The 9,559-nt window shown below is 41.8% G+C and overlaps 1 long non-coding RNA gene across 1 annotated transcript; it reads right to left on the reverse strand.

The window, feature by feature from the left end:
- Nucleotides 1-874: 874 nt before the first annotated feature.
- LOC141086312 (uncharacterized) lies at nt 875-8,761 on the reverse strand. The gene is made up of 2 exons (XR_012231576.1): nt 8,653-8,761; nt 875-2,480 (listed from the first exon to the last, which is right to left on the reverse strand). It is a non-coding gene; the product is annotated as an uncharacterized lncRNA (long non-coding RNA).
- Between the last annotated feature and the right edge of the window lie 798 nt (nt 8,762-9,559).

Below are 9,559 nucleotides of genomic sequence, written 5' to 3' on the forward strand. Positions count from 1 at the left end.
AGGACTCTTCTCTGCCCTCAACAGGGCAGAGCAGTGCGCTTGCGCCGCAGCCATTACAGGACGGGAGAAGAGGATGTCATCGCATGAAGAAGGGAGGCGTCGGACCGGACCGCAACGCCCACCGGACCGGACCGCCCACCCCGGTGAGTATAATATAACGTATTTTTCTAATCTTTCAGGTTACATCGGAGGCTTATCTACAGCACTACAGAATGCTGTAGATAAGCCCCCGATGTCTATGCCGGCAGCTGCAAGCCAAAAAAAAAGGGTGACAGATTCCCTTTAAGAACTGGAGCTAGAAAACCCGTTATGATCAAGCCTTAAATTAACCATTGTAAACTAGAAGTACTTATTCAAATAATGATGAAAATATATAAAAGACACAATTTGCTAAATAGTAGCAGCTGCCGCTGCTGGGGAGGCCATGGAGGTGAAGACATAATCACACACAAGCACATATTAGTCTAGGTAAATCTCTCAGGTTATCATAGAATAACAGTGCGGTTTTATTCTCAACGGGTTTTGAGGTTCTCAGACTTCTTTTTCCAGGCAACTACAAAGATTCTTTGTGGTTGTCCAGAAGAAGTATGACAACTTTGAAACGCGTTGAGATTAAACCGTACTGTTACCTTCTACAGTGCATATTGGAATTACTTGTGGACACATCCCAAGCAGCGCAGGTTACCTACATCTTCAATTACCTCAACAAGACGTTGGATCTAACAACCCGTGGAGTTGCAGGAGCATACTACGTGAGCAGTACCACTTTATACATTGTTACATGGATAAAACTTGTCGCCACAGATTTTTCAAGTTATCAAAAGAAGAATTTTTATTCAAAATATTTAAATGTCTATGTATTAATTAATCAGAAGCTAAAGGTTTAACTAAAGGTTACACTTAGGTTTAATAGGAGCCATTTTTTGCAATACAGTTGTATATGCACTCTTCCAATTCCTTCATTTTTCACATATTTTTGGCTTGATTTTTTTATACTTATACCTATGTATTTGTTTGTGTTCAATACTCTCGCACGACTTTCTTACATTGCAGTAATATTTTTTTTAAAACATTTAGGGCAAAATTGTCTTTTGCTAAAAATTAAATTATATCTAATATATAAAGCTCAATGTGGGTGTGTATGTATGTACTGTATGTATGTATGTATATGTGTGTGTGTGTGTATGTCCGGCATTGGCATCCGCACTGTCGCAGCTACAGCCACATAATTTGGCACAGTCACACGTCTGGACCCCGAGAGTGTCCTAGGCTATGTTGTGAGGCGAAATATTAACCTCGCGCGTTCCAATTCACCAAATAATTTTGCCCCTATCTATATAACGGGGAAAAAGTGTGTGTATCAAGCCCCGCCCCTCATTATGATATCATAATGGTTGCCATGGCGACGCTGATGTCATCATAGGTTGCAAGCCCCGCTGCTCATTATGATGTCATAATGGTTGACTATGGGATGGAGGATCTGTGATGGGTATATGGGCACTGGACTATGGGATGGAGAATATGTATGACGGGTATATGGGCACGGGACTATGGGATGGAGGATGTGTGATGGCTGGGTATATGGGCACTGGACTATGGGATGGAGGATATGTATGACGGGTATATGGGCACGGGACTATGGGATGGCGGATATGTATGATGGGTATATGGGCACGGGACTATGAGATGAAGGATGTGTGATGGGTATATGGGCACTCAACTATGGGATGGCGAATATATATGATGAGTATATGGGCATGGGACTATGGGATGGAGAATATGTATGATGGGTATATGGGCATGGGACTATAGGATGGAGGATGTGTGATGGCTATATGGGCACTCGACTATGGGATGGAGGATATCTATGATGGGTATATGCGCACGGGCCTATGGGATCGCTGATATGTATGATGTGTATATGGGCACGGGACTATGGGATGGAGGATAATTATAATTTGTTATAACTAACCACATTTAGTTACTATACCCGGGCAGCGCCGGGCTCTTCAGCTAGTATTTTTATATTTCTGAAATTGTATTGAGGCATCCATGCTTTGTACGAATATCTTCTCAATGACAATGTCTTTTGGAAGGAAATCTCTATTTGGTCTAAAATATGGTTGATTTGTCCCAATATATTAGCACAAAATAGACATATTGCTTATTTCCAGTTTCTAACATTTGAATGCAATGACGCCTCCCAATTGCTTTTTTCTTTATTTTGCATAATAGTTTAAGCCTGCTTTGTCTGTCAGCATCTCCATTATTTGTTAGTAGTTGGTGAGTACAAATAAACATTATATATTAAAAAGAAAAAAAGTCCAACAGTATCTTTGCGTTAACATTTTTTGTTGCCTTTTTAAACATCTGTAGATTTTTTGTCCAAAATTTTCCCTCGCAGCTCATCTCTTTCCAGTTTTTGTCCTTCTTGTCGCTCAATGGGCTTGGTACAAGTCACTCCATTTTGCCCAGGTCCTCTGAAAACAGAGTTATATTGAATTGCCATTACATACAATTTAAAACACTTAAAGCAGCATTCCAATGATAGGCATTTTAGAAATGTCTGATAGCTAGGCTCAATTTTTGGGACCCCTCCTTTAGGTGGATCGAGAATCCTTTAAACAAGCGCTTATTAGAGCAGCAAAATACAAGAAACTGATGTGTTTGGAAGTAAAATAAATAAGCTTATCCAGCTCATATCCTATGTCATTAACTTAGTACTTATCTTTATAAAAAATCTCTAAGTGAAAGCACCATCAAAGCCACATTTCTATACTTTAAATGCTCTATTTATGTAGACTAAACCATTCAATCAATTGACGGTGGTGGGTGTGGATCCACTGCACCACTGGCGAGGCTTACCCTGGATGGGCATGACTAAGTGGCCTCCTGGTCTTCACTAGAGCCTCGAATAGTAAGGTTAGACTTGGGCCATTAGGGTAATCACCAGGTGCTAACCCTGGGCAGTGCCTGTACCTGAAGCAGCTGACCAATGGGTCAAAAAAGGGATGCAAGGTGCAAAGGGCAGATACAGAAAAGGGGTCAGACAGTTAAAGATCGGGGCAGGCAACACAGAATCAAATATGTAGTGGGGGTCAGGAGCGGAAACATCAGACAAGAAGAGAAGGCGAGCCGGATTGGTAATTGGAGACATAAACAAAAAATGCCTTGACTGGGACCTAGATGCGTACTGCAAACTGGAACCAAAGCGGAGGCAAGGAGTGGAGAGAGGAGCTGCCTAATTTATCCCCTGCTGGCAGGTAATAGGCCAAGGAAGCTAAACTCCGCAGGACACAGCAGTGAAATATTCCTGCAGAGGCTGGCCTCGTCTCCGTATAGCCAGGTGGAGACAGTAGGAAGATACAGCAGGGATGGGAGTGCTGCAAGAGGTAGTTCAGCGAAATGTCCTGACACAAAGAAAAGCAGAGCAGTGATAGCAGTGAGTAGGATGGCACTGAGAATCCATGCAAGTTACTGGTGTGACAAACTATATATAAATTAATATATATATATATATATATATATATATATATATTTTTTTTTTTATATTGAGGGGAGATATGTGTCACAAAGGTTTCTATCCTGTGTGATGTCAAAGCCATAAGTTTTCCTCCAGCATGATATGTGCTGAGGGCAATCCAGTTGCCATATGGGTCTGTACTTTATTGTGGTAGGTTAGAGATGGACACCAACCCACCATATCTCCACCTTCAGGGTGTGGATGGAGCTGCCATATGTGTTGTCCCAAAAGGTGGGAGCCATACTGGGAATGACTTTATATGGACTGTTTTACTTTCAGTTGAGCCAGAAAGGCTGTTTTCTGTTACTAGTTTGGATTTTCTAGTTTATGAAGCAATAAACAACCCAAAGACTTTAACCAAACGTGTTCCTGTGACTACCATCAGGGAAGTATCCCAAGCCTCAACTGGCTTCTCGCTGTTCGAGCGCCTGTATGGTTGACATGTGCAAGGGTGCTTGGACATTACCAAGGAAACTTGGGAAGCCAAGGTCATGCCACACCGGAGCATCATAAAGCAAGCCACACAGCTGCAGGAGAGGAAAGCGAAAGTAATGACTATCGTGAAGGAGCATCTTCTCCAGGCACAGGAAGCACAGACAAGGGTGTATAACCGATCAGTGAGGGTGAGGCAGTTCCAGCCCAGGGACTGCATGTTAGTGCTTATCTACATGGTGGATAGCAAGTTCCTAGACAAGTGGCAAGGACCATATGAGGTGGTGGAAAAACTGGGCAAAGTTAGTTACAAGGTACACCAGCCAGGTCAAAGGAAACCGCACCAAGTCTATCATGTGAACTTGCTAAAACCCTGGTGAGACCGAGAATTGCTGGAAACCCCTTGCATGGGAGCGAGTCCTAAAGCCACAGTGGATGATGTCACCATTGCAGAAACGCTGACACCATCCCAGAAGCAACAGTGTCGGGAGCTGTTGCAGTGGAACCGTAACCTGTTCTCGGAGTTGCCAAGGCATACTCAGGTAGTAGAACATGACGTGTTGACAGAACCACATGTAAGGGTGAACCTCAAGCCCTATAGAATTCTGGAAGAATGTCGGGAGGTGATTTCAAATGAGGTGAAGAGGATGCTAGATCTCAGGGTGAGAATCGAAAAGTGGATGTCCAATCATCCTCGTGCCAAATCCCGGCAGTGAGTGGATGTGGTGAGTGGATGTTCTGTAACGACTACAGCAACATTTGATGTGTACCCGATAGCTCTTGTGGACGAACTCATTGAGAGACTTGGTCCCACGGGGTACATTACATCCCTAGACCTGATGAAGGGCCATTGGCAGATCCCCGAGTCCCAGAGTGCCAAGAAAAAGATGGCTTTTTCGATGCCTCATGGGTGTTTTCAGTACACCAGAATGCCCTTCAGTCTGCGGAGGGCCCTGGCAACCTTCCAAAGGGTGATGGATCGGATCGGAAGTATGCCGCAGCGTACGTGAATGACATTGTGGTCTTTAGCCCTGACTGGGCTAGTCATCTGCAAAAAGGTACAGGTGGTTCTGGATGCTTTAAGAAGTGCGAGTTTCACCATAAATCCGAAAAAGTGTACCATTGGGAAGGAAGAGGCCATGTACCTAGGCTATGTCATCGGGAGGGGCAAAATTTAGCCACAAATAAACAAGATCGAGACGAGTGGCCGCAACCGCTTTCCAAGAAGCAAGTGAGGGCGTTTCTTGAAATTATGAAGTATATTCCAAGTTATGCCATAATCGCCACACCATTGACAGATCTTCTTAAAGGCACCAAATTTACGACAGTTAAATGGACTGACACAGAGATGGCGTTCCAGGAGCTGAAGCGGGCTCTGTGTAAACATCTAGTTCAGGTCACACCAGACTTCAGCAAAGAGTTCATGGTTGGCTTGGGAGGCATGCTGTCTCAAGAAATAAATGGAGAAGGGCATTCTGGAGAAGAAAATCCCATCCTGTATTTGAACCGGAAGCTCTTGTCATGTGAGAATAACTACGCCATCATTGAGCAGGAGTGTCTAGTCATAAAATGGGCCATGGATACACTGAAGTATTATCTATTAGGCCCGAGGTTCAAACTTGTGACAGATCATGCCCCTCTGAGATGGTTAAGGGAGAAAAAGGGTAGGAATGCCCGGGTGACTAGTTGGTTCTTAGGTCTCCAGGATATCAAGTTCCACATAGAACACAGACCCGTGAAGTTACACAGGAATGCAGATTCCCTCTCCCGAATTCCAGGTTTGGTGTTTGAAGGTGCCAAAACCCCCCAGCTTTGTGCAGAGAGGGGGAATATGTGACGGGGTTACTGGCGCCGTACGTGAGGGGAGATAGATGTCACAAAGGTAGAGAGAGCAATCCAGTCTGGCTTTCATGGTGGGAAGGTCAGAGATGGTTGGAATGTCTACCCACCATATCTCCACCTCCAAGGTGTGGCTGGAGGGAGTTAAATGTCCAGCCAGTTTTTTTTTTCTCTGTGTTTGGAGGAAGGAATCCTGCAGACTAAAGCTCCTGCGAGAGCTGCCATATGTGTTGCCCCAGATGGTGGGAGCCATACTGGGAATAACTTTATCTGGACTTTTTTTTACTTTCATTTGAGCCAGAAAGGCTGTTTTCTGTTACTAGTTTGGGTTTTATGGTTTATGAAGCAATAAACCACCCAGAGACTTTAACCAAATATGTTCCTGTGTCCACCTTGGGGAACAGCTAAGTGAGCCGACCTTCCACAATATGTATACTCTCAACGTTGTAATACCAAAAAGGAAAACTCTTGGAATTATGGAAATCACAGTATGGATAGACATATTGATGAGATGCAAATGATGAAAACAGTTTCAAAATATCCTGACAAATTCAGTCTGAGGATTGTTCTTCCACATTGAATGCACTTGGGAACACAAATCATCAAGATCCACTGATATCCGCTCCCCTTGCAGTTGTTGAATAATAACATTCTAGACTTGATAGAAGACTAGACCAGAGATGCTGCATTCTTACTTTGGAGCATTTCATGTGACAATTTAACCTTTGCACTGTGACTTTCTTTGCATTTTTACTCCTTAACTGATTATGTTCATATGGTGAATTTGTGATAGGAAAAACTGATTTTTGTCAGACATGTACAGTATTTTCCCTGGACTGCTTGGCAACAATCCAAGGCTGACATTAGGATTTAAATAGGTTATGCCATCACACCCAATGATGGTATATCACTGACATTTTATACATCTGCAGTGCTTACAGAACTGCTTCAATCACTAAAATGCAGTTGAGAAATGTATTGAAGGGCAATAAGGATCAAAAAGAAGAATTACATGAAATACCTGGTTGAATTTAGAATAGAGAGGTGCTAGGATGTTCAACAATCTAGTCGCTTTAAGTGCAACAGGATAGTGTAGGAGTGTGTTGGAACATTTTGGCAGCCAAGTAATCTATTACTGCCAGTATACAGTGGCATGCAAAAGTGTGGGCACCCCTGGTCAAAATTACTGTTATTGTGAACAGTTGTGAACAGTTAAGCAAATTTTAGATGAAATGATCTCTAAGGGGCCAAACGCTAAAAATGACACATTTCCTTTGTATTTTAGGCAAAAAATAATATATTTTCATCTTTACATATTAAAAAATTGCAAAAAGAAAAATGGGCTGATGTAAAAGTTTGGGCACCCTTGGAGATTTGTGTGCTCAGATAACTTTGACCAAGGTTTCAGACTTTAATTAGCCTGTTAGGGTTATGGATTTGTTTACTATCATTATTAGGAAAGGCTAGGTGATGCAAATTTCCCAGCTTTATAAAATCCCAGCCTCCTCTAATCTTGTGCCAAAAAACAACAGTCATGAGTTCTTCTAAGCAACTGGCTAGCACTCAGAAAATGAAAATGGTTGAGACTCACAAAGTTGGAAAAGGCTATAAATCGATAGCAAAGCGTTTTCAAGTTGCTCTTTCCTCAATTCAAAATGTAATTAAGAACTGGCAGTTAACAGGAACAGTGGAGCTCAAGATAAGGTCTGGAAGACTAAAAAAAAATTTCAGTGAGAGTTGCTCGTAGGAGTGCTAGAGGCAAATCAGAGCCCTGCTTGACTGCATAAAACCTTCAGAAATATTTAGCAGACTCTTGAGTTTGTGGTACATTGTTCTACTGTTCAGAGATACCTGCACAAATATGGCCTATATGGAAGAGTGATCAGGAGAAAACCTCTCTTGCGCCCTCACCATAAAATTCAGCATCAGAGGTATGCAAAAAAATCCTGTGGACCCATAAAGGTAAATTAGAACTCTTTGGCCACAATAATCATGTGTGGAGAAAAAATGGCACAGACTTTCAGGAAAAGAACATCTCACAAACCATGGATCAATAATGCTTTGTGGTTGTGTTGCAGTCAATGGTACGGGGAACATTTCATGGGTAGAGGGAAGAATTAATTCAATGAAATTTCAAAAAAATCTTGATGCAAACACAACACTATCTGTTAAAAAGCGGAAGTTGAAAAGAGGATGGCTTCTACAAATGATTAATGATTCTAAACACACGTCAAAATCCACAATAGACTACCTCAAAAGCTGAAGGTTACAGTGGCCCACAAAATCTGTGGCTAGACCTCAAAATAGCAACCCAATCTCATAGAGCTAGAAACATTTTTCAAGAAAGAATTGATGAAATTACTCAAACAAGAATTGACTGGCTACGAAAAACGTGTACAAGCTGTGATACTTTCAAAGAGGGGCTGCTGCTGAGTACTAACCATGCCAGGTGCCCATTTTCCTTTTTGTACTTTTTAAAATGTAAAAGATGAAAAAATATATATATTTTGCCAAAAATACAAAGGAAATCGTTAACTTTAACCCTTTTAGAGATCATTTCAACTTCAACTTCCTTAACTGTTCATAATAACAGTAATTTTGACCAGGGGTACCCAAACTTTTTCATGCCTCTGTACATTTTTTTAAGTCTACCAGTCTTCCTTAGAAAGGGAAGGGAACCGCATTCTCATTGTTGATTGCACTGTCGATCACAATACAGCACAGGATTTATTTTTTGTCCTCCATGGTGGCAGGATTACCCTGTGAATTACTATAAAGCAAGTAAATATTTCTGGGACAACAAAACAAGAATTATTTATTCAGTTTCATTCAGTTGACAACAAAATTGCTCAACTCACCCATGAATCGTTCCTTCTTCACTTGTTACAGTATTGTCATTTGATTCCATATTTATGGTTTCACCAGCTTCACTGTCTTGGTCACAGTTTTTAATTATATTCACTCTCCTGAAAAATAAAAGAACGATACGTTTGGTGGTCTTCCAAGGGTTTGCGTCACAATTATAATTTACCAGGAAGGGATATGTAATAAGTGTCTGATTTCTGTGTTTTCTATTTGAATGGCACTGCGGTCACACATGCAAACAACTGTTATATTCATGGTCTATGAGACTGAGGAAGGTAACCAAGTGATGTACTCAGCTATCTGCGTTAATCCAGTGTGCAATGTAGTGTAGTACTGAGAAGCTAAACTCAATCTCCTTCCACCATCCAATGCTCCTAGATCTCCCATCGGCCAGTACAAGCTACAACTTATCAATTAAGCTGAGAGTGGATGTAGATTGAGTTTTGCTCAAATGCTCCTGTACTGTAGTTTCACAAGTTCACATTTCACAGTTTTATTTCTGGACCAATTGTCGGTCTCCTGACTTCAATAACAGTCTTAAAGGCATATATGAGGTGTAACGCTGAGTCACTTCTCATGGACAAGCCATGAGACAGGGTGGTCAAGGAGTTTGAGGTCAAGAGTCAGGAGTGTGCATCATAAACAGAAGGAAGAAAGACAAAGCCGTAGACAGGTAATGGTTTAAGGTTAGAATACCAAGAAGACAGAGCATCAGAGCAAAGGGGCTAGACACATGGATAGTCAGAATGAAGTCCAAGGTCTGGCAGCAATAGATCTACAAGCAACATACAAGGCACAGAGAAACAAACCACACTGATCTGAAGCTTTGACTGACAGCAATCTGAGACTGCCAGCCAAGTTAAAGGGAATCTGTCACCCCTTTTTTGAGATATCATATAA

The sequence above is a fragment of the Dendrobates tinctorius genome, unplaced genomic scaffold (assembly GCF_039654945.1).
Source record: "Dendrobates tinctorius isolate UK_male_01 unplaced genomic scaffold, ASM3965494v1 ptg000031l, whole genome shotgun sequence".
In the NCBI taxonomy this organism is placed as follows: domain Eukaryota; kingdom Metazoa; phylum Chordata; class Amphibia; order Anura; family Dendrobatidae; genus Dendrobates; species Dendrobates tinctorius.